Source organism: Stenella coeruleoalba (genome assembly GCF_951394435.1).
Source record: "Stenella coeruleoalba genome assembly, chromosome: 12".
Lineage (NCBI taxonomy): Eukaryota > Metazoa > Chordata > Mammalia > Artiodactyla > Delphinidae > Stenella > Stenella coeruleoalba.
The window spans coordinates 47,856,790-47,879,633 of NC_137158.1; positions in this window are offsets into that span (position 1 = coordinate 47,856,790).

The window sequence follows — 22,844 nt, forward strand, 5'->3', positions numbered from 1 at the left end:
CCTATGTCACCTCCTTTCTGAATCTTTACTTCCATCTGTTCCTCTGGAAACTGAATAGTCACAGTTTCCCAGAGGAACAAGAAAGCCTGTAAATGAATCTCAAGCGACCCAGCTGTGAGAGCTGTGGTGAGATAGCTGCCTCGCTGCTCCCCCGGACAAGCACTGCCCTCATCACAAGTGGACACTGTCTAGAGGGACAGGTGCACAGATTTGGCATTCCTAAGACTTGGGTTGCTGGACACCAATCAGACTTTGGATGCTTCATTCTTTTCAGACTTGGAAATGTCAACTAGACAGTCTCTGAGACTAATTCTACACCAACACAAGGTGTAAAAATCAGCTGCTCCCCTGCCTGAAACACTTTGTCGCCTTCCCATTTCCCTTTGGACTGTTACACTAATTAAACAAGGAACGCATTAGACTGAGTTGGCTCTAATGCTGTGGGGGTCTAGGTAAGCAAACCAGAACTTAAGCCTGTAAATGCCTCGAGGTTGAGAAATCGAAACCTGAGGACAGTCCATCACGAACAGCCAGCCAGGCTTTTCCCAAATGAGGCAGCTGCTTAATCAAATAATTGCCTTGCTTTGCTCCTCTCTCGCCTTCTCTGCGTAAGTCTTTCTCCTAGCTGCTGTCGACAGAGCACTCCTAAACACTTCGCTCCAAATGGATTCTGATTTGGCACTGCCCAATTAGAACCTACATTTGCTCAAATAAACTTAAAATTGTTAATGTGCCTCGGTTTACCCTTTAACAGTTCGACATCTAAAATCCCTAAAACAGACGTGGTTTACAAGGCGCTCCTCAGCCTACCTGCTCAGCTTCTCTCCCTCTGATCTCCTCCTACATCACCTCCAACTGGCCAGAACTCCTTCTGGTTCTTTCCTTCACCAATGGGCCTTCCCTCATCAGTCTCCACTGCCTGGAAGGCCCACCCCTTTCTCCATCTGACTCATCCTACCCATCCCTCACACCACTTTCCCAGTGGCCCACCCCCTCCAAGACTAGCTTTGGTTCCCTCATTCCAGCATCCCCTGGGTCCCTCTTTCTGCTCATAGTTGGCACACTTGTAATTATTTGCTGATTAATTACTCTTTAGTTATTTGTATAAAGGCTGTATTCCACACTAGATTATCAATCCCTTGCGAGTAGGAGAGCTTTCACTGCTGATTCCTTGAACAACTACTTTAGCCAATAGGTTCAAGCACGTGAAATGGCTGATATCTGAACAACAATTTCACATGCTTCAACCTAATACCTGTTCAACAAATACTTATTAAGCAAATACATTAAAAAGCCTTTCACTGTGGTTTTAGGATCCCTCCCTCTCTCCCTCTCTGTGTGTGTGTGTGTGTGTGTGTGTGAGGGATCATCTATTAGTGTTAACTGTTATTAAAAGAATCTCTTAAGTTATGCTAATTTTGAAAAATTTAATTGGGTTTCATGGAAATTTTTTTCAAAATTAAATACAATAATAAATTCTAAAAAATGGTTCCTGTTTGAAATACAACATTAGTAGTTTCCCTCTGCTGCTTTAATCTTAGGTCAGTTCTCTATTCACCCGAGTTTTCTTCATTCTTCTCTGAGATTTAGCTCAAAAGGTCACCCCTTGAGGCCTTGCAGGTGAGTTCTGCATGATTTCTTGCCGACCGACAGAAGGAGGAACCAGGACGGGATCTAGATTTGGCACTGTCACCCTCCCACCCCACCCGAAGCATCAGACACCTTTCTTCACTTTCCTTCCCTGAGTTGGATTTAACTGTTTATAACCAAGACCAGTTCTCTCAGCCAGGAGCTGCTCTCCAGGAATGCCTCACCCAAACTCCCCTAATATTTAGAACTCCATAGAACTCCTCTGATTCAAGCACAACCAAAACTTTTAGTGATGCCAAGTCTATGGCACCTGAGTTAAGGCCATTCAATTTTATTCCTCTCATAGATTCTCCACCTAAGAGACTTTGGATGAGGGGAATATTGAGGGAAGGAACCATTCGGGAGAGTGGGGAAAGGGAGTATACAGGGATATGACAAATACTGCATAGAATTCTCTCCCTCAGCCCCCCTCATTGTTATAAATTAACTGGTTTGCTCACTTCACATAAGCATTCAGCAGGCACGTCCTGTGTACCAGCCCCCTGAGCTCCAGTGCCTGACAGGCACTGGCCCCCTACCTTGTGAAGCCCAAGTCTAGCAAAGCCAGGAAAAGAAGAGGTGATTTAATCATACTGAGAAAAATAGTCAACTGAAACACCTTGTTAGTAAAACTTAAAATCTGTTATAATTGCCCAAGCTTTGGAGCACTAGAGAAACTATTGCATTTTATATATAAGGCAAAAGATAGTAGTATGAATCATAAAATAAAATAATGCCTAGTGACTGGCCAGGAGGAAAGCAAGATGAAGGAAAAACAAATGATCTAAGAAGATAGGAACAGGTCCTTCGGGAAGCAGATTCTTGAGACTATCACACCCTGTCCATCATCCAGCCTCCAGAGCTGCTTGAGGTCCAACGCACCCTGGAGCCCTGACTCTCCCATAGAGCTTGGAATGAAAAGCTCTCCCAGTCACGATCTGCTGACTTGACTTTCTGATGAATGGCAGCTCTGAAGAGCTCATCAACATACTCAGACCACAGCCACCTCCCAAAGGACAAAAGCCCTATGTGGCCTAAGAGGGGAGGCTTTCCCTCCTTCACCCAGAATGGCAATTCACCCAACCCAGCACTTAGTCAGTACCTGGGGTGACAACAACAGGAAAAGTAGGATGTGCGTGAACAGCCACGACAATCCTGCCTCAGAAGGCCAACCAGATCACTCAAGACCTGCACACCTTCAGTCCTTACAGCAACTCAACTCAGTGAACATGGTATCAAACCCATTTTACAGGTGGGGAAACTGAGGCTTGAGCAGTTAGGTGCTTGAGCCAGGAGTCAAACCCAGACAGATGTATTTCACACTAAATCTCCAAATCTCTATATAGGCAAAGTTGCATCTGAAATTGATGGCTTCCTTACTCTCTCAAGTCATTTAGAAGTTAATTGATTCCATAGCTTATAGACCTGAAAGGGGTTAATCATGGAAACTTTTACACATACATTAATTTTTCATATATTTCTATATGATTCATCATCCTGTTTGCTGACAGTCTGCTATAGTGGAAGCATGACGCCAAGGAGCTATTTTCTTTTGTAAAGAGCTTTATTGAACTATGATTCACATGCCACACAATTCACCCATTTAAAGTGTGCTATTCAATGGCTTTTAGTATATTTACAGAGTTGTGCAATCATTACCACTATCTAATCTAAGAACATTTCATCATCCAAAAAAGAAACCCATTGCCCACTAACAATCTTCATTCCACCTCCCTCCAGCCCCTGGCAACCACTAATCTACTTTCTGTCTCTATGGATTTGCCTATTCTGGACATTTTATGTAAAAGGAATCATACATGTGGCCTTTTGTGCCTGGCTTCTTTTACTTAGCATAGTGTCTTCAAGGGTTATCCATGTTGCACCCTGTATCAATACTTCATTCCTTTTTATTGCTGAATAATATCCCTTGTATGAATACACCACATTTCATTTATCTGCTCAACAGATGACAAACTGGGATTGCTTCCACTTTTGGGCTATTATGAATTATGCTACTCATGACATTGGCTCTGTTTACTTTTAGTTCATCATACTCTCCTTTTACTCTATAGAGATTACAGTGAGCTCCCCTAGGTCTGTGACAAATTACTAGAAAACAAGGCTAAAATCCCTGGGCAAGACAGCAATATGTGAGTCATACTTAGGGGGAATCAATTCTTCCTGGTTTGCCTAGAACTTCCCCAGTTTTAGCATGGAAATTCGTGTATCCTAGGAAAATTTTAGTTCCAGGCAAACCAGGACAGTTGGCCAGCCTCGACTGGAACTTGGCTCAGAAGAGAAGCCCACTTTCCTGGGATGAGTTTTGTGGTTTCTGGTGATGGTATAGTTATATTTTTAAAAACTGGCTTATGTAGTAACTATCCTTTTACATAGTTTCATTGGAGCAGAAAACAGTTATTCTTTTAATTCCTGCGTGGTGAACAATGCCCCCAAATTTCACAGCTTCACATATACTAATTTTAAAGTTATTACATATCTATCTATTAGGTAGACAGATTGATAAATAGATGCTATTTGCCCTGCATTTTTCTTTAAGATTTTTTTGATGTGGACCACTTTTAAAGTCTTTATTGAATTTGTTAACAACATTGCATCTGTTTCATGTTTTGGTTTTTTGGCCATGAGGCATGTGGGATCTTAGCTCCCTGACATGGGATCAAACCCACGCCGCCTGCATTGGAAAGCGACGTCTTAACCACTGGACCGCCAGGGAAGTTCCTGCCCAGTGTTTTTTTTTTTTTTTTCTCATGTGATTTTTTTTTTTTTTAAGACTGTATTTTTTGGAGCAGTTTTAGGTTCATAGTAAAATTAAGAGGAAGGTACAGAGATTTCCCATATATCCCCGGTCCTCACACACACATAGCCTCCTCCATAATCAAAATCTCCCGCCAGAGTGGTATGTTTATTACAGTTGATAGCCCTGCATATTTTTAGGCAGAGTACAGGTTAGTAATTAAAAGACCTCCCTAAAAGCTGAAAAGCCTCATGTCCACAGGGTGGCAGTGTGTCACCCCATAAACCCAAATAGAATTTAAGTAAAAGCTATGTTAATAAAACCTAATCTCTATCTTTATGGGGAAATGCTAATGCCCATCAACTCCTTGTGAGATCAATGGCTTTGTTTTACACTGGTAAACAGACACGGATGGTTAACGACTGACGTTTACAAACCTCCCTGGAGCCCTACGAGAAATACAAAATTTTTTTTTTACATCTTTATTGGAGTATAATTGCTTTACAATGGTGTGTTAGTTTCTGCTTTATAACAAAGTGAATCAGTTATACATATACATATGTTCCCATATCTCTTCCCTCTTGCGTCTCCCACCCTCCCTATCCCACCCCTCTAGGTGGTCACAAACCACCTAGCTGATCTCCCTGTGCTATGCGGCTGCTTCCCACTAGCTATCTATTTTACTTTTGGTAGTATATATATGTCCATGCCACTGTCTCACTTTGTCACAGCTTACCCATCCCCCTCCCCATATCCTCAAGTCCATTCTCTAGTAGGTCTGTGTCTTTATTCCTGTCTTACCCCTAGGTTCTTCATGACATTTTTTTTTCTTAAATTCCATATATATGTGTCAGCATACGGTATTTGTCTTTCTCTTTCTGACTTACTTCACTCTGTATGACAGACTCTAGGTCCATCCACCTCACTACAAATAGCTCAATTTCGTTTCTTTTTATGGCTGAGTAATATTCCATTGTATATATGTGCCACATCTTCTTTATCCATTCATCCGATGATGGGCACTTAGGCTGTTTCCATCTCCTGGCTATTGTAAATAGAGCTGCAATGAACATTTTGGTACATGACTCTTTTTGAATTCTGGTTTTCTCAAGGTATATGCCCAGTAGTGGGATTTCTGGGTCATATGGTAGTTCTATTTGTAGTTTTTTAAGGAACCTCCATACTGTTCTCCATAGTGGCTGTACCAATTCACATTCCCACCAGCAGTGCAAGAGTGTTCCCTTTTCTCCACACCCTCTCCAGCATTTATTGTTTCTAGATTTTTTGATGATAGCCATTCTGACCGGTGGAAGATGATATCTCATTGTAGTTTTGATTTGCATTTCTCTAATGATTAATGATGTTGAGCATTCTTTCATGTGTTTGTTGGCAGTCTGTATATCTTCTTTGGAGAAATGTCTATTTAGGTCTTCTGCCCATTTTTGGATTGGGTTGTTTGTTTTTTTGTTATTGAGCTTCATGAGCTGCTTATAAATTTTGGAGATTAATCCTTTGTCAGTTGCTTCATTTACAAATATTTTCTCCCATTCTGAGGGTTGTCTTTTGGTCTTGTTTATGGTTTCCTTTGCTGTGCAAAAGCTTTGAAGTTTCATTAGGTCCCATTTTTTTATTTTTGTTTTTATTTCCATTTCTCCAGGAGGTGGGTCAAAAAGAATCTTGCTGTGATTTATGTCATAGAGTGTTCTGCCTATGTTTTCCTCTAAGAGTTTGATAGTGTCTGGCCTTACATTTAGGTCTTTAATGCATTTTGAGCTTATTTTTGTGTATGGTGTTAGGGAGTGATCTAATCTCATACTTTTACATGTACCTGTCCAGTTTTCCCAGCACCACTCATTGAAGAGGCTGTCCTTTCTCCACTGTACATTCCTGCCTCCTTTATCAAAGATAAAGTGACCATATGTGTGTGGGTTTATCTCTGGACTTTCTATCCTGTTCCATTGATCTATATTTCTGTTTTTGTACCAGTACCATACTGTCTTGATTACTGTAGCTTTGTAATATAGTCTGAAGTCAGGGAGCCTGATTCCTTCAGCTCCATTTTTCATTCTCAAGATTGCTTTGGCTATTCGGGGTCTTTTGTGAAGAAATACAAATTTAATCAAACAGTTCAAAGGCTATCAATGCATGCCTTTTTCAACGCTTTTTTTTTTTTTTTTTTTTTGCTTTTTGCAAAATTGTAGAATATTAGGGGACTTAGAAACCACAAAATTCAATGTTTTCCACCAAAAAACACAAGACACATTTTCAGACACTATAAATGCCCATGACATTTCATGGATTGTAACTTCACTCCTTTTCCTCAACTTAAGAAAGAATTTTGAAATTCAGGTGAGTGACAGGGATATTATAAGAATAATCTTGAATCTTCTCTATTTTTTAAGTTAATCGTTCACTAGCTTCAATACTTGAGTCTTAGAAATAAATTACTTTTACATGCTTAACACCAAATCTGGACACATGATTTGTTAAAATTTTAACACATGATGTGTTAAAATTCTTAAAATGAGAAAACGTAATTCTAGTCTGACCTTTCACTGAATGCCGAACTCCCTTCCTGAACATTCTTAACAATTATCTATCTGGGAAATGGGCACCAAAACAATGACCTTCAATTTGCATTGGCTCCATTATCATAAATCCAATGTTGCAGACATGATATTTACAAATTATTTATATTTCCTTATTTTCATTAAAGAAGAAATCTAGAAGAAAATGTATACTTTTTACTACAAACAGCAACAGACTTGGAATTTGGAAACTGTTTGTTCACATCATTAAAGTGAGGTAAAGGGAAGTATGGGCTACTTTCTTTTGCATGACAAAAAGACAACACTGAAATTACTGAGAAATTACTGAGCAATTCCCTGTTATAGTTCCTAAGTGATGCACCACGCCAACGTTCACCTCCTGTTAATAAAGCAGTGCTATAGACTCAACAGCTGAGTAAAAATAATTAGCAAAGGAGGGGAAAAAACAGACTAAATATGAATCTAGTGACATATATTCTCTCTCTCTCTGTCTCTTTTTTTTAATATCAGGTCACAATGTCCATGGAATAAAAAGCAATCTGATCTCTAAGGGCTCTTCATGCTGGACTTTGTTTTCTTCTAGGAGTCTTCGGTCCTAATCTTCCTTGTTTGTCTTTTGTTTGCCCATGTTGACTCAGATATTTATCATGGCATTGCTGAAATTTGAATAGGTAAACAGTGACTATCTAATTCTCTCTAATTCTATCTAATTCCCTAAGAGAGAAGGTATCATATGTTTCAATTCTTATCCTGCTCTGTCTGTGAACTTCTGTTTTGAGATTCTAAATGCCCACTTCTACAACTCTTGTAAAAAAACGACCACTGAATAACTATAATTAGATTGATTAAACAGAGTCATTTTTGTTTTTAATGTTGTTTTTAATATTAACAACAGACATAGAGAATTAATATTAACGTAGACATAGAGAACGGACATGTGGACACAGCGGGGGGGCAAGGAAGGGTGGGACGAATTGGGAGATTAGGTTTGACATAAATACACTACCATGTGTAAAACAGAGAGCTAGTGGGAACCTGCTGTATAGCACAGGGAGCTCAGTTCAGTGCTCTGTGATGACCTAGGTGGGTGGGATGTGGGGTGGGGGGGAGGGAGGTCCAAGAGGGAGGGGATATATGTATACATATAGCTGATTCACTTCACTGTACAGCAGAAACTAACACAACACTGTAAAGCAATTTTACTCCAATAAAAAAAAGAAGAAAAAATAGTAATATTAATGAGAGCCCTCCAGGACTGCAATCCACTTGTGGCAGAGGATCCTTGAGGCGTAAAATATATATCTAGGGCTATGAAAGCTGCTTTCCTTAAAAACTGGATATATTGTCTGGGTTAAATAATACATTCTCTAAATCATATTGCCTAATACGTGGGGGGGATCGGTCACTAATTAGTTAATGCCATTTACTGTCTTCCACAGAAGGCCAGGCACGTCCCACTTACAGTTTCTCAATAGATCCTGAAGTTTACATAATAACTTCCTGTTTGATAGACTAGGCAGTACAAGCACTCTTCTGATATGAATGATGATTTTGAAAGCTGTGTCTCTGACATTTCTTTTAGGGATGGTTGCTTACCTTTATTATAACAGATTTCAAAGGTCCATTCAGATAACTTTCCTGTTGTTGGTTGCTGTGGCATTGCATTCCAGAATTACATTGCTCTGGAACACAATGCCACCCTTCTGAGCTCATTAAGGTTTGTACCCAGGAGCTTGCCCCGGCATTGCCGGTTCGGAGTACTGAGAATCTGGGTTGCTGACACAGAGGCCCTGAAAATCAAACTAGAAAGGCCTGAAGGTGGCAGTCAAAAAGAAACGAAATTGAGCTATTTGTAATGAGGTGGATAGACCTAGAGTCTGTCATACAGAGTGAAGTAAGTCAGAAAGAGAAAGACAAATACCGTATGCTAACACATATATATGGAATTTAAGAAAAAAAAATGTCATGAAGAACCTAGGGGTAAGACAGGAATAAAGACACAGACCTACTGGAGAACGGACTTGAGGATATGGGGAGGGGGAAGGGTGAGCTGTGACAGGGCGCGAGAGAGGCATGGACATATATACACTACCAAACGTAAGGTAGATAGCTAGTGGGAAGCAGCTGCATGGCACAGGGATATCGCCTCAGTGCTTTGTGACCGCCTGGAGGGGTGGATTAGGGAGGGTGGGAGGGAGGGAGACGCAAGAGGGAAGAGATATGGGAACATATGTATATAACTGATTCACTTTGTTATAAAGCAGAAACTAACACACCATTGTAAAGCAATTATACCCCAATAAAGATGTTAAAAAAAAAATAGCTACAATGCTTTGCTAACAAGGCTCAACGGTTAATCCTCACTACAGAGTAAAATAGATATTTATGCACAGGTGTAGACAAGGAAATCGAGGCTGGGAGATTCAGTGACCTACCCAGTGCAGAGAGTAGTCTGAACCCGGGGCTGATTCCCCTGCAGCACTCTGCTGTCCTGGGGCTCCTCACAGGGATGACGGGGCTTCTCTGGGAAACATCTGTATCCCTAGCCCAAGAGAAAACGTGGCAGAGTGACACAGATCTGATCTCACATGTTAGAAAGCTAGAGAACTCTAGTCCCAGCCCCAGAGCTACTAAGACAGAACACTTGCCCTCGATCAAAATATAATCACTGGGGTTTGTTTGTTTTAAGACATCTGGGTTCTATTTTTTTATTGTGGTAAAAAAAAAAAAAAAAGCACGTAACATAAAATTTACCATCTTAACCATTTCTAAGTGCTAACTATGTGCACATTGTTGTGCAACAGATCTGTAGAAAATTTTCGTCTTGCAAAACTCGAACTCCATAAAACAACGACTCTCCTTTTCCCCTTCCCCACTAACCCCTGGCAACAAGCATTCTACTCTCTGCTTCTCAGAGTTTGACTACTTTAGGTACCTCATTTAAGTGAAATCATGCAGTATTTGTCCTTTTGTGACTGTCTTACTTCACTAAGCATAATGTCCTCAAGTTTAATACATTCTGTGGTATATGACAGAATTTCCTTCTTTTTAAGAACTAAACATTATTTCATTATATGTACAATATATACCACGTTTTCCCTTTTTTTTTTTTTTTTTTACAGTACACGAGCCTCTCACTGTTGTGGCCTCTCCCGTTGCGGAGCACAGGCTCCGGACGCTCAGGCTCAGCGGCCATGGCTCACGGGCCCAGCCGCTCCGCGGCATGTGGGATCTTCCCGGACTGGGTCACGAACCCGTGTCCCCTGCATCGGCAGGCGGACTCTCAACCACTGCACCACCAGGGAAGCCCTTCCCTTTTTTAATGGAGATATAATTGACATATAACATTGTGGTGAGTTTAAGGTATACAATGTGTTGATTTGATTGATACATTTATATCTTGCAATATGATTTCCACTGTAGCATTACCACCTGTATCATGTCACGTTTTATTTACTTACCTGTAGATGGACACTTCTGTTGCTTCCATCTCTTGGCTATTGTGAATAATGCTATAATGAACATGGATGTGCAAATATTCTTCAAGATCCTATTTTCAATTCTTTTGGATACATACCCGGAAGTGGGATTGCTGGAACATATGGTAATTCTAGTTTTGTTTTTGTTTTGTTTTTTAAGAAACTCCATACTTCTTTTCATAGCAGCTGCACCATTTTGCATTCTTAATAACAGTGCAAAAGAGTTCCAATTTCTCCACATCCTCACCAAAACTTATTTTCTGTTGTTTTTTTTTTATAGTGGCCACATTATTTTTTATTACAGATATCCCTGACTCTTAACCTTCCCTAACCATGCCCCATTTCAAGGCTCTTTCTGCTTTATTTCTATTTGTCTGGATTTTTTTATACATCTATTATTTTTATAATCATTAAGGCAGTGAAGATACATTTTTTAAAAATCTGTTCTCTGCAAAAAGTTTGGCCAAAACCAACATTATAGAGGCATTTGATAGCTTTGAGTATAACATATGTGTTACTGAGTACTGAAAGAAATGATAAAAATTGAATTGTGGATTTTTCTGAACAGTGTGGAATGGAGACTAGGGTATCACACTATGGTCCAAATATCCCTCCCATCATCACCTGTCTTCTCTATACCCACTCAAGTAAGGTTAGCATTGTTAGAAAACCTATAGTCAACTAAGCCATGCACTAGAATGTCAAGTGAAAATTAGTTTCCTTTGTTAAGCAGATAAATATATTCATTAATTTAAAGTAAATAAAAATAAATCAAATAAGAACAAATAGAAGTTCAATAATTTATGTTTTAGAATTCTAAAATGACCCCATATCAAATCAGCTCATGTCAAATTATCACGTGTCCCTGCCACTAACTAACTGTGTGACTTTGACCGAGTCACTTAACCTCTCTAGATGGATAGATAGATGCATAGATGGCTGGATATACTAACCAAACAACAAATGAGTGAATAAATTAATGAATGGACTTAGAACCATTTGGCTATACAATTCTGAGAAAATATTACCACATCTTTGTTAAAGCCAAGTATTTATCCATTAATTTAAAAGCAATTTATCCATTTATTTAATAAGTATTTTGTCTCTTTCATTAAGCATTAATAATTGGAAACATAAAATTGAGAATTACTCTCCTACTTATATTCACACATTTGATATGCCAAGAATTTTGGTTGCAAATCAACAGAGATCAATTATCTACCTCTTTAATGTACTGTACAGTGTAACATTACAGACTGTTAAGCTTTTGTATCTATCCAGGATGCAAAGAACTTGGTATTAACTGTCCCAAAAGCTTTTCTTGCTTTGACAGAGGCAGCTATTGCTTTCAGCAGAGTTTAAGCTACTAGTGCCTATACCAGCTGACTTTTATCCTACAAAGAAAATAAGCAAAAAAGTAATTTATCCAAGAACTTTTAAAAGTAAAATATACTAATAGTGTGAAAGCAAGTTTTTACTGGGTATATAACAATTTGAGATAAAGTTGGATTGGGCCAGGAAAAGATTGTGGGAGCCAAGAGGAACAGGCCTAACCAGCTCTTCCTGTTCTAAAGAATGGAATCTAAAATGAATCACACCTAACACTGTGAAGTGATTCCTCAAAGTTCCTATCATAAGTTTACATATAGTAAACCAAATTTTATCTGCATTAAAAAATTTTATTCATGTGATGTCAATATAGTCACAAAATAATAATTGTCCTTAAACAGTGATGTTCTTGTGGCAAAATCAAAGCTCAATTTTGGAAATTCTTGAGGAACTCACACAAAAACATAACAGTAGTTTTCTGGTGTGGGTGAGGAAAAGGAATTAGGAAGACAAAAAACCTTAATTCTGTCCTTTACTTCTGGAATGTTTTACATTTTTACAATAATCACATACTGTATTTTAAGCAGAAAAAATAATTTAAAATTTTATGTTTAGCTTCTGGAGTTTATGTGATAGATAAATAATTCCCAGCAAATTTCTACTCTGCATTATAAAGATGTCTTCTCATATTCATATTGATTCCTTCTAATTCAGTGCACATGAAGATTTAAGCATCTGAGTGAATATGAGGACAGACATCAGAGATCAGAGTACAGACACTGGAAAATGTGTGTTTCTATCCTTGTTGGAAACGTTATTGCCAGCCCAAGTTGTCAAACATAGTCACAGTTTCCTCAAAACGGAACTGAAGAAATTAAGAGTCATTATTAGCATTCTAAGTTGGACAGAGAATCTGCAAACCCAGCTACATATGTAATATAAATTTATTACAGGTTACTATTTAACTGTGCGGGTTTGGTTTTTTTTTTTTTTTGTGGACGATTTTTAAAGTCTTTATTGAATTTGTTACAATATTGCTTCTGTTTTATGTTTTGGTTTTTTGGCCATGAGGCATGTGGGATCTTAGCTCCCCGACCAGGGATCGAACCTGCACACCCTGCACTAGAAGGCGAAGTCTTAACCACTGGACTGCCAGGGAAGTCTCTAACTGTGTGTTTCTGATCAAAGTCTACTATTACATAACACAAAATATACACTTGCAAATTCACAACATTCTGTAAAGCAATAGAGCACTCAAAATAATGGTTTAAATTACAGATAATTCTTTTGTTTAAAATTCTTACATGTTTCATTGGCTTTAGAAAAGGACTTGGGGGGGAGACCTTCAAGATGGCGGAAGAGTAAGACATGGAGATCACCTCCCTCCCCACAAATACATCAGAAATACATCTACATCTGGAACAACTCCTACAGAACACCTACTGAACGCTGGCAGAAGACCTCAGACCTCCCAAAGGGCAAGAAACTCCCCATGTACCTGGGTAGGGCAAAAGAAAAAGGAAACAACAGAGACAAAAGAATAGGGACCGGGCCTGCACCTCTGGGAGGGAGCTGTGAAGGAGGAAAGGTTTCCACACACTAGGAAGCCCCTTCGCGGGCGGAGACTGTGGGTGGCGGAGGGGGGGAGCTTCGGTGCCACAGAGGAGAGCGCAGCCACAGGGGTGCGGAGGGAAAAGCGGAGAGATTCCCGCACAGAGGATCGGTGCCGACCAGCACTCACCAGCCCGAGAGGCTTGTCTGCTCACCCGCCAGGGCGTGCGGGGCTGGGAGCTGAGGCTCGGGCTTTGGTCGGATCACAGGGAGAGGACTGTGGTTGGCTGCGTGAACACAGCCTGAAGGGGGCTAGTGCGCCACTGCTAGCTGGGAGCAAGTGCAGGAAAAAGTCTGGAGCTGCCGAAGAGTCAAGAGACCACTGTTTCGGGGTGCGTGAGGAGAGGAGATTCAGAGCACCACCTAAATGAGCTCCAGAGACGGGCGCGAGCCGCGACTATCAGCGTGGACCCCAGAGACGGGCATGAGACGCTAATGCTGCTGCTGCAGCCACCAAGAAGCCTGTGTGCAAGCACAGGTCACTATCCACACCCCCCTCCTGGGAGCCTGTGCAGCCCGCCACTGCCAGGGTCCCGGGATCCAGGGACAGCTCCCCCGGGAGAACGCATGGCGTGCCTCAGGCTGGTGCAATGTCATGCCGCCCTCTGCCGCCACAGGCTCGCCCTGCTTCCGTACCCCTCCCTCCCCCCAGCCTGAGTGAGCCAGAGCCCCCACATCAGCGGCTCCTTTAACCCCATCCTGTCTAAGCGAAGAACAGACGCCCTCAGGCGACCTACATGCAGAGGCGGGGCCAAATCCAAAGCTGAACCCCAGGAGCTGTGCAAACAAAGAAGAGAAAGGGAAATCTCTCCCAGCAGCCTCAGGAGCAGCAGATTAAATCTCCACAATCAACTTGATGTACCCTGCATCTGTGGAATACCTGAATAGACAACGAATCATCCCAAATTGAGGAGGTGGACTTTGGGAACAGCAATATATATGTATTTTTCCTTTTTCTCTTTTTGTGAGTGTGTATGTGTATGCTTCTGTGTGTGATTTTCTCTGTATAGCTTTGTTTCACCATTTGTCCTAGAGTTCTGTCTGTCCGTTTTTGTTGTTGTTGTTTGTTTCTTTTTTTGTATAGTTTTTAGTGCTTATTATCATTGGTCAATTTGTATTTTGGTTTGGTTGCTCTCTTCTTTTTTTTTTTCCTTTTTTATTACCTTTTAATTTTTTATTTTTAATAATTCTTTTTTATTTTAATAACTTTTTTATTTTATTTCTTTTCTTTTCTTTCTTTCTTTCTTTTTTTCTCCCTTTTCCTCTGAGCTGTGTGGCTGACAGGGTCTTGGTGCTCTGGCCAGGTGTCAGGCCTGTGCCGCTGAGGTGGGAGAACTGAGTTCAGGACATTGGTCCACAAGAGACCTCCCAGCTCCACATAATATCAAATGGCAAAAGCTCTCCCAGAGATCTCCATCTCAATGCCAAGATGCAGCTCCACGCAACAACCAGCAAGCTACAGTGCTGGACACCCTATGCCCAACAACTAGCAAGACAGGAACACAATGCCACCCATTAGCAGAGAGACTGCCTAAAATCATAATAAGGTCACAGACACCCCAAAACACACCACCGGACACGGTCCTGCCCACCAGAAAGACAAAATACAGCCTCATCCACCAGAACACAGGCACCAGTCCCCTTCATCAGGAGGCCTACACAACCCACTGAACCAACCTTAGCCACTGGGGGCAGACACCAAAAATAACGGGAACTGCGAACCTGCAGCCTATGAAAATGAGACTCCAAACACAGTAAGATAAGCAAAATGAGAAGACAAAGAAATACACAGCAGATGAAAGAGCAAGGTAAAGACCCACTAGACCTAACAAATGAAGAGGAAATAGGCAGTCTACCTGAAAAAGAATTCAGAGTAATGATAGTAAAGATGATCCAAAATCTTGGAAATAGAATGGAGAAAATACAAGAACCATATAACAAGGACCTAGAAGAACTAAAGAGCAAACAATCAATGATGAACAACACAATAAATTAAATTAAAAATTCTCTAGAAGGAATCAATAGCAGAATAACTGAGGCAGAAGAACGGATAAGTGACCTGGAAGATAAAATAATGGAAATAACTACTGCAGAGCAGAATAAAGAAAAAAGAATGAAAGGAATTGAGGACAGTCTCAGAGACCTCTGGGACAACATTAAATGAACCAATATTCGAAATATAGGGGTTCCATAAGAAGAAAAGAAAAAAAAGGGACTGAGAAAATATTTGAAGAGCTTATAGTTGAAACTTCCCTAATATGGGAAAGGAAATAATCAAGTCCAGGAAGCACAGAGTCCCATACAGGAAAAATCCAAAGAGAAACACACCAAGACATATATTAATCAAACTAGCAAAAATTAAATACAAAGAAAAAATATCAAAAGCAGCAAGGGAAAAACAACAAATAACGTACAAGGGAATCCCCATAAGGTTAACAGCTGATCTTTCAGCAGAAACTCTGCAAGCCAGAAGGGAGTGGCAGGACATATTTAAAGTGATGAAAGGGAAAAACCTACAACCAAGATTACTCTACCAGCAAGGATCTCATTCAGATTCAACAGGGAAATTAAAACCTTTACAGACAAGCAAAAGCTAAGATAATTCAGCACCACCAAACCAGCTCACAACAAATGCTAAAGGAACTTCTCTAGACAGGAAACACAAGAGAAGGAAAAGACCTACAATAAAAAACCCAAAACAATTAAAATCATAATAGGAACATAAATATCAATGACTACCTTAAATGGAAGTGGATTAAATGCTCCAACCAAAAGAAATAGACTGGCTGAATGGATAAAAAAAACAAGACCCATATATATGCTGTCTACAAGAGACCCACTTCAGACCTAGGGACACATACAAACTGAAAGTGATGGGATGGAAAAAGATATTCCATGCAAATGGAAATCAAAAGAAAGCTGGAGTAACAATTCTCATATCAGACAAAATAGACTTTAAAATTAAGATTATTAGAAGAGACAAAAAAGGACACTACATAATGATCAAGGGATCAATCCAAGAAGAAGATATAACAATTGTAAAAATTTATGCACCCAACATAGGAGCACCTCAATACATAAGGCAAATGCTAACAGCCATAAAAGGGGAAACTGACAGGAGCACAATCATAGTAGGGGACTTTAAAACCCCACTTTCACCAATGGACAGATAATCCAAAATGAAAATTAATAAGGAAAGACAAGCTTTAAATGATACATTAAACAAGATGGACTTAATTGATATTTATAGGACATTCCATCCAAAAACAATAGAATACAGTTTCTTCTCAGGTGTTCATGGAATATTCTCCAGGATAGATCATATCTTGGGTCACAAATCAAGCCTTGGTAAATTTAAGAAAATTGAAATCATATCAAGTACCTTTTCCAACAACAATGCTATGAGACTAGATATCAATTACAGGAAAAAAACTGTAAAAAATACAAATACATGGAGGTTAAACAGTACACTACTAAATAACCAAGAGATCACTGAAGAAATCAGAGAGGAAATCAAAAAATACCTAGAAACAAATAACAATGAAAACATGACGGCCCAAACCTATGGGATGCAGCAAAAGCAGTTCTAAGAGGGAAGTTTATAGCAATACAATCCTACCTCAAGAAACAAGGAACATCTCAAATAAACAACCTAACCTTACACCTAAAGCAATTAGAGAAAGAACAAAAAAAACCCCAACGTTAGCAGAACGAAAGATATCATAAAGAGCAGATCAGAAATAAGTGAAAAAGAAATGAAGGAAACAATAGCAAAGATCAATAAAACTAAAAGCTGGTTCTTTGAAAAGATAAACAAAATTGATCAACCATTAGCCAGACTCATCAAGAAAAAAAGGGAGAAGACTCAAATCAATAGAATTATAAATGTAAAAGGAGTAGTAATAACTGACACTGTAGAAATACAAAGGATCATGAGAGGTTACTACAAGAAACTATATGCCAATAAAATGGACAACCTGGAAGAAACAGACAAATTCTTAGAAAAGCACAACCTTCTGAGACTGATCCAGGAAGAAACAGAAAATATAAACAGACCAATCACAAGCACTGAAATTGAGACTGTGATTAAAAATCTTCCAACAAACAAAAGCCCAGGACCAGATGGCTTCACAGGCGAATTCTATGAAACATTTAGAGAACAGCTAACACCTATCCTTCTCAAACTCTTCCAAAATGTAGCAGAGGGAGGAACACTCCCATACCCATTCTATGAGGCCACCATCACCCTGATACCAAAACTAGACAAACTTGTCACAAAGAAAGAAAACTACAGGCCAATATCACTGATGAACATAGATGCAAAAATCCTCAACAAAATACTAGGAAACAGAGTCCAGCAGCACATTAAAAGGATCATACACCATGATCAAGTGGGGTTTATCCCAGGAATGCAAGGATTCTTCACTATATGCAAATCAATCAATGTGATACACCATATTAACAAATTGAAGGAGAAAAACCATATATTTATCTCAATAGATGCAGAAAAAGCTTTTGACAAAATTCAACACCCATTTATGATAAAAACCGTGCAGAAAGTAGGCATAGAGGGAACTTACCTCAACATAATAAAGGCCATATATGACAAACCAACAGCCAGCATCATTCTCAATGGTGAAAAACTGAAAGCATTTCCACTAAGATCAGGAACAAGACAAGGTTGCCCACTCTGACCACTATTATTCAACATAATTTTGGAAGGTTTAGCCATAGCAATCAGAGAAGAAAAATAAATAAAAGGAATTCAAATCAGAAAAGAAGAAGTAAATCTGTCACTGTTTGCAGATGACATGATACTAAACATAGAGTATCCTAAAGACTCTACCAGAAAAATACTAGAGCTAATCAATGAATTTGATAAAGTAGCAGGATGCAAAATTAATGCACAGAAATCTCTTGCATTCCTATACACTAATGATGAAAAATCTGAAAGAGAAATTAAGGAAACACTCCCATTTATCATTGCAACAAGAAGAATAAAATACCTAGGTATAAACCTACCTAAAACCTGTATGCAGAAAACTATAAGACACTGATGAAAGAAATGAAAGATGATACAAACATATGGAGAGATATACCATGTTCTTGGATTGGAAGAATCAACATTGTGAAAATGACTCTACTACCCAAAGCAATCTACACATTCAACGCAATCCCTATCAAACTACCACTTGCATTTTTCACAGAACTAGAACAAAATATTTCACAATTTGTATGGAAACATAAAAGACCCCGAATAGCCAAAGAAATCTTGAGAATGAAAAACGGAGCTGGAGGAATCAGGCTCCCGGACTTCAGACTATACTACAAAGCTACAGTAATCAAGACAGTATGGTACTGGCACAAAAACAGAAATATAGATCAATGGCACAGGAGAGAAAGCCCAGAGATAAACCCATGCACATATGATCACCTTATTCTTGATAAAGGAGGCAAGAATATACAGTGGAGAAAAGACAGCCCCTTCAATAAGTGGTGCTGGCAAAACTGGACAGCGACATGTAAAAGAATGAAATTAGAACACTCCTATACACAAAAATAAACTCAAAATGGATTAAAGACCTAAATGTAGGACCAGACACTATAAAACTCTTAGAGGAAAACACAGGCAGAACACTCTATGACATAAATCACAGCAAGATCCTTTTTGACCCTCTTCCTAGAGAAATGGAAATAAAAACAAAATTAAACACATGAGACCTAATGAAACTTAAAAGCTTTTGCACAGCAAAGGAAACCATGAAGAAGACGAAAAGACAACCTTCAGAATGGGAGAAAATATTTGCAAATGAAGCAACTGACAGAGGATTAACCTCCAAAATTTACCAGCAGCTCATGAAGCTCAATATCAGAAAAACAAACAACCCAATCCAAAAATGAGCAGAATGACTAAATAGACATTTCTCCAGAGAAGATACAGATTGCCAACAAACACAGGAAAGAATGCTCAACATCACTAATCATTAGAGAAATGCAAATCAAAACTACAATGAAGTATCACCTTACACCAGTCAGAATGGCCATCATCAAAAAATCTACAAACAATAAATGGTGAAGAGGGTGTGGAGAAAAGGGAACCCTCTTGCACTATTGGTGGGAATGTAAATTAATACAACCACTATAGAGAACAGTATGGAGGTTCCTTAAAAAACTAAAAATAGAACCACCATACGACCCAGCAATCCCAGTACCAGTCATATACCCTGAGAAAACCGTAATTCAAAAAGAGTCATGTACCAGAATGTTCATTGCAGCTCTATTTACAATAGCCAGGACATGGAAGCAGCCTAAGTGTCCATTGACAGATGAATGGATAAAGATGTGGCACATATATACAATGGAATATTACTCAGCCATAAAAAGAAATGAAATTGAGTTATTTGTAGTGAGGTGGTTGGACCTAGAGTCTGTCATACAGAGTGAAGTAAGTCAGAAAGAGAAAAACAAATACCATATGCTAACACATATATATGGAATCTTAAAAAAAAAAGTGGTTATGAAGAACCTAGGGGCAGGCCAGGAATAAAGGTACAGATGTAGAGAATGGACTTGAGGACTCTGGGAGGTGGAAAGGTAAGCTGGGATGAAGTGAGAGAGTGGCACTGACATATATATATATATATACTACCAAATGTAAAATAGACAGCTAGTGGGAAGCGGCCACATAGCACAGGGAGATCAGCTCAGTGCTTTGTGACCACCAGAGGGGTGGGATAGGGAGGGTGAGAGGGAGATGCAAGAGGGAGGAGATATGGGGGTATATGTATATGTATAGCTGATTCACTTTGTTAAAAAGCAGAAACTAACACACCATTGTAAAGCAATTATACTCCAATAAAGATGTTTAAAAAAAAAGTAAATAAACATCACAAAAATAAAAGGAAAGGACTTGGAACTCATAATAGTGAACTTGGGTTTATTACTTAGATAAGTGCAGAGAGGATAAGAGATACCTTTTTAGAAAAGTACCAAAAGTAGACTCAGTACATATAACAATTATTTTAAAATAGTAATATCAAGTCATAATTCATTTATCAAACAAGATTGGAGAATTAGGTGTGGTACATGAGCAATTTTTAAGAAAGCTGAAGTTAACCATTTTAAATGTCTTCTTATTTTTAACAGCAATCTATTAAAGTTGTAGCAGATATTTTCTTGTGTAATTGAACACAATATATTGAGGAAAACATCACCTTTGTCCTAAGGTTCAGGGACATCAGGGATTGTGCTGCAAAAGGCACTCCATGATGACTAAGGTTTTTATATGCTGCTTGGCTCCCTTGCTACCTCCTTTGCTGCCTGTTGTTCCCAGCATGCCACAGCCCCCTTTTCATTTTTCCTTCTAGTACACCACACCCTAGGGGCACAGTTATAATTGAAAGTAGCCAGCAAAAGCCTGATAAGCAAGCTTGGTTAAATTTACAGGCATACGTGAGTCAACAAGCTCTGATCTTGAGGTAGGAGATATATAGGCCCTAGTCTGATCAGCTGCAGCTGGTCTCCTGCTGATGCTTCCAGATGGGATACCAGCCTTGGCCCCTGATTGGGTGCATTCTTGTGGATTTCCTGACCCAACACATGCACAGAAAAGACCCTCAGTCTAGGGGAAGGACAAAAGGAGGAAGAAGATACCAGTGGAATCAATCTTGGCTGAGAAATGTGTGCCCACACCAGGGCCAAATATGGAGATGATTGGCCAGAGACAACCCAAAAAACTGCCCCTATTGCAGGCAATTCACTCTGAACTCACCTGTGTGCCCTTCCACGCGGTACTTTGCTTCTAGTAAATGATTTTATCTTTTTCACCATCTTGGTCTCTCTGCTGAATTCTTTCTTCAAAGAAGACAAGAACTAAGGTCCTTCTTCCAGCTTTTCACTGCCGGAATCAATGTCAAGCTCTGTTAATGGCTTCACTCTTCTCCAGTGAGTGGTGAGACCATGACCTTTACTACTTAACTCAGTAAGATGCTTTTTGCCAAGTCCATGCTGTATGTTGATATGGGTGGGTAAGATGGTAGAAAAATGAGTTGCCAAATAATAAAAGCAACACAACCCACGTTATTCAAGTGCCTGTGACAGCTGCAGTCTCTGGTGAGCTCCCAATAATTAGTACCCCTCTCCCCCATCCCAGTATAAACAATTTAAGTAATAAAGTAAAAATGGAAGCCATTACCAATGGTCCTTGGTTGAAAGTGTGAGACCCAACTAGGCCTACTGACTAAACTACAAAATTAGGAAAACTTGCCCACCCAGTCCTAGATAGCCGTGGACCTAAGCAGGCCTATGCAATGGAGGCCACCTCCCAAGAAAAAAGGAAAGAACTGAGCTGTGCATGCCTAATGTGTCTTTCCCAATTGATCAACTCCACTTAGCTGATGTGATGTGAAATCATCTCAGCTTTCAGTTTCCTATACAACCAGTCTTCCACTACTCCTTCATCTTTTCTTCCTTAATTACCTCAGATTCAGAGAATTTAGCTAATGATACTCATTCCAAGTCACAGCATCATCAATGTCACGAGTCCATACAAAGCCCCTTTTGCTTAGTTATATATACACTACACTTGTTTTCTTCCCCACTACAGGCAACAAAAGTAATGTAGTTTATGTGTTGTCTTGAGTTAAGATGAAACTTTGTAAAAAACATTGTTGCTTGTGTGTTTTAAACCTTTATATAAATTTGCACACACAAGGTCCCATCTGAGTCTTTCTGACTCCATACCATGTTTTTAACATCTATCTATACTGTTATATGCACATCAAGTTCATTTCTTCTAAATGTTGCATGGTGCTCCAAGGTGTGCAAACACCACATTTCACTTGCTTATTCCCCCAAGTGATGGACATCCTGACTCCTCTACATCCTCATACATGTCCCATTATGGTCCTGGCTGGATCATAGAGCTGTGGGTACCTAATTTGATTGAGCACTGCCAAATCACTGTCCAGAATGGTGCCACCTGTCTACATTCCCTCCAGCAGTGCAGGAGGGTCCCTATTATCCAACATCCCCACCAAATTTTATATTATCTAACTTTCTATTTTTGCCATTCTCACAGAGTGTAAACTGACATTTCATTGCATTTAAAATTCACTAGTAAGTTATGGCCATCATCAAAAAATCTACAAACAATAAATGCTGGAGAGGGTGTGGAGAAAAGGGAACCCTCTTGCACTGTTGGTGGGAATATAAATTGATACAGCCACTATGGAGGACAGTGTGGATTTTCCTTAAAAAACTAAAAATAGAACTACCATAGGACCCAGCAATCCCACTACTGGGCATATACCCTGAGACAACCATAATTCAAAAAGAGTCATGTGCCACAATGTTCACTGCAGCTCTATTTACAATAGCCCAGACATGGAAGCAACCTAAGGGTCCATTGACAGATGAATGGATAAAGAAGACGTGGCACATATATACAGTGGAATATTAGCCATGAAAAGAAATGAAATTGAGTTATTTGTA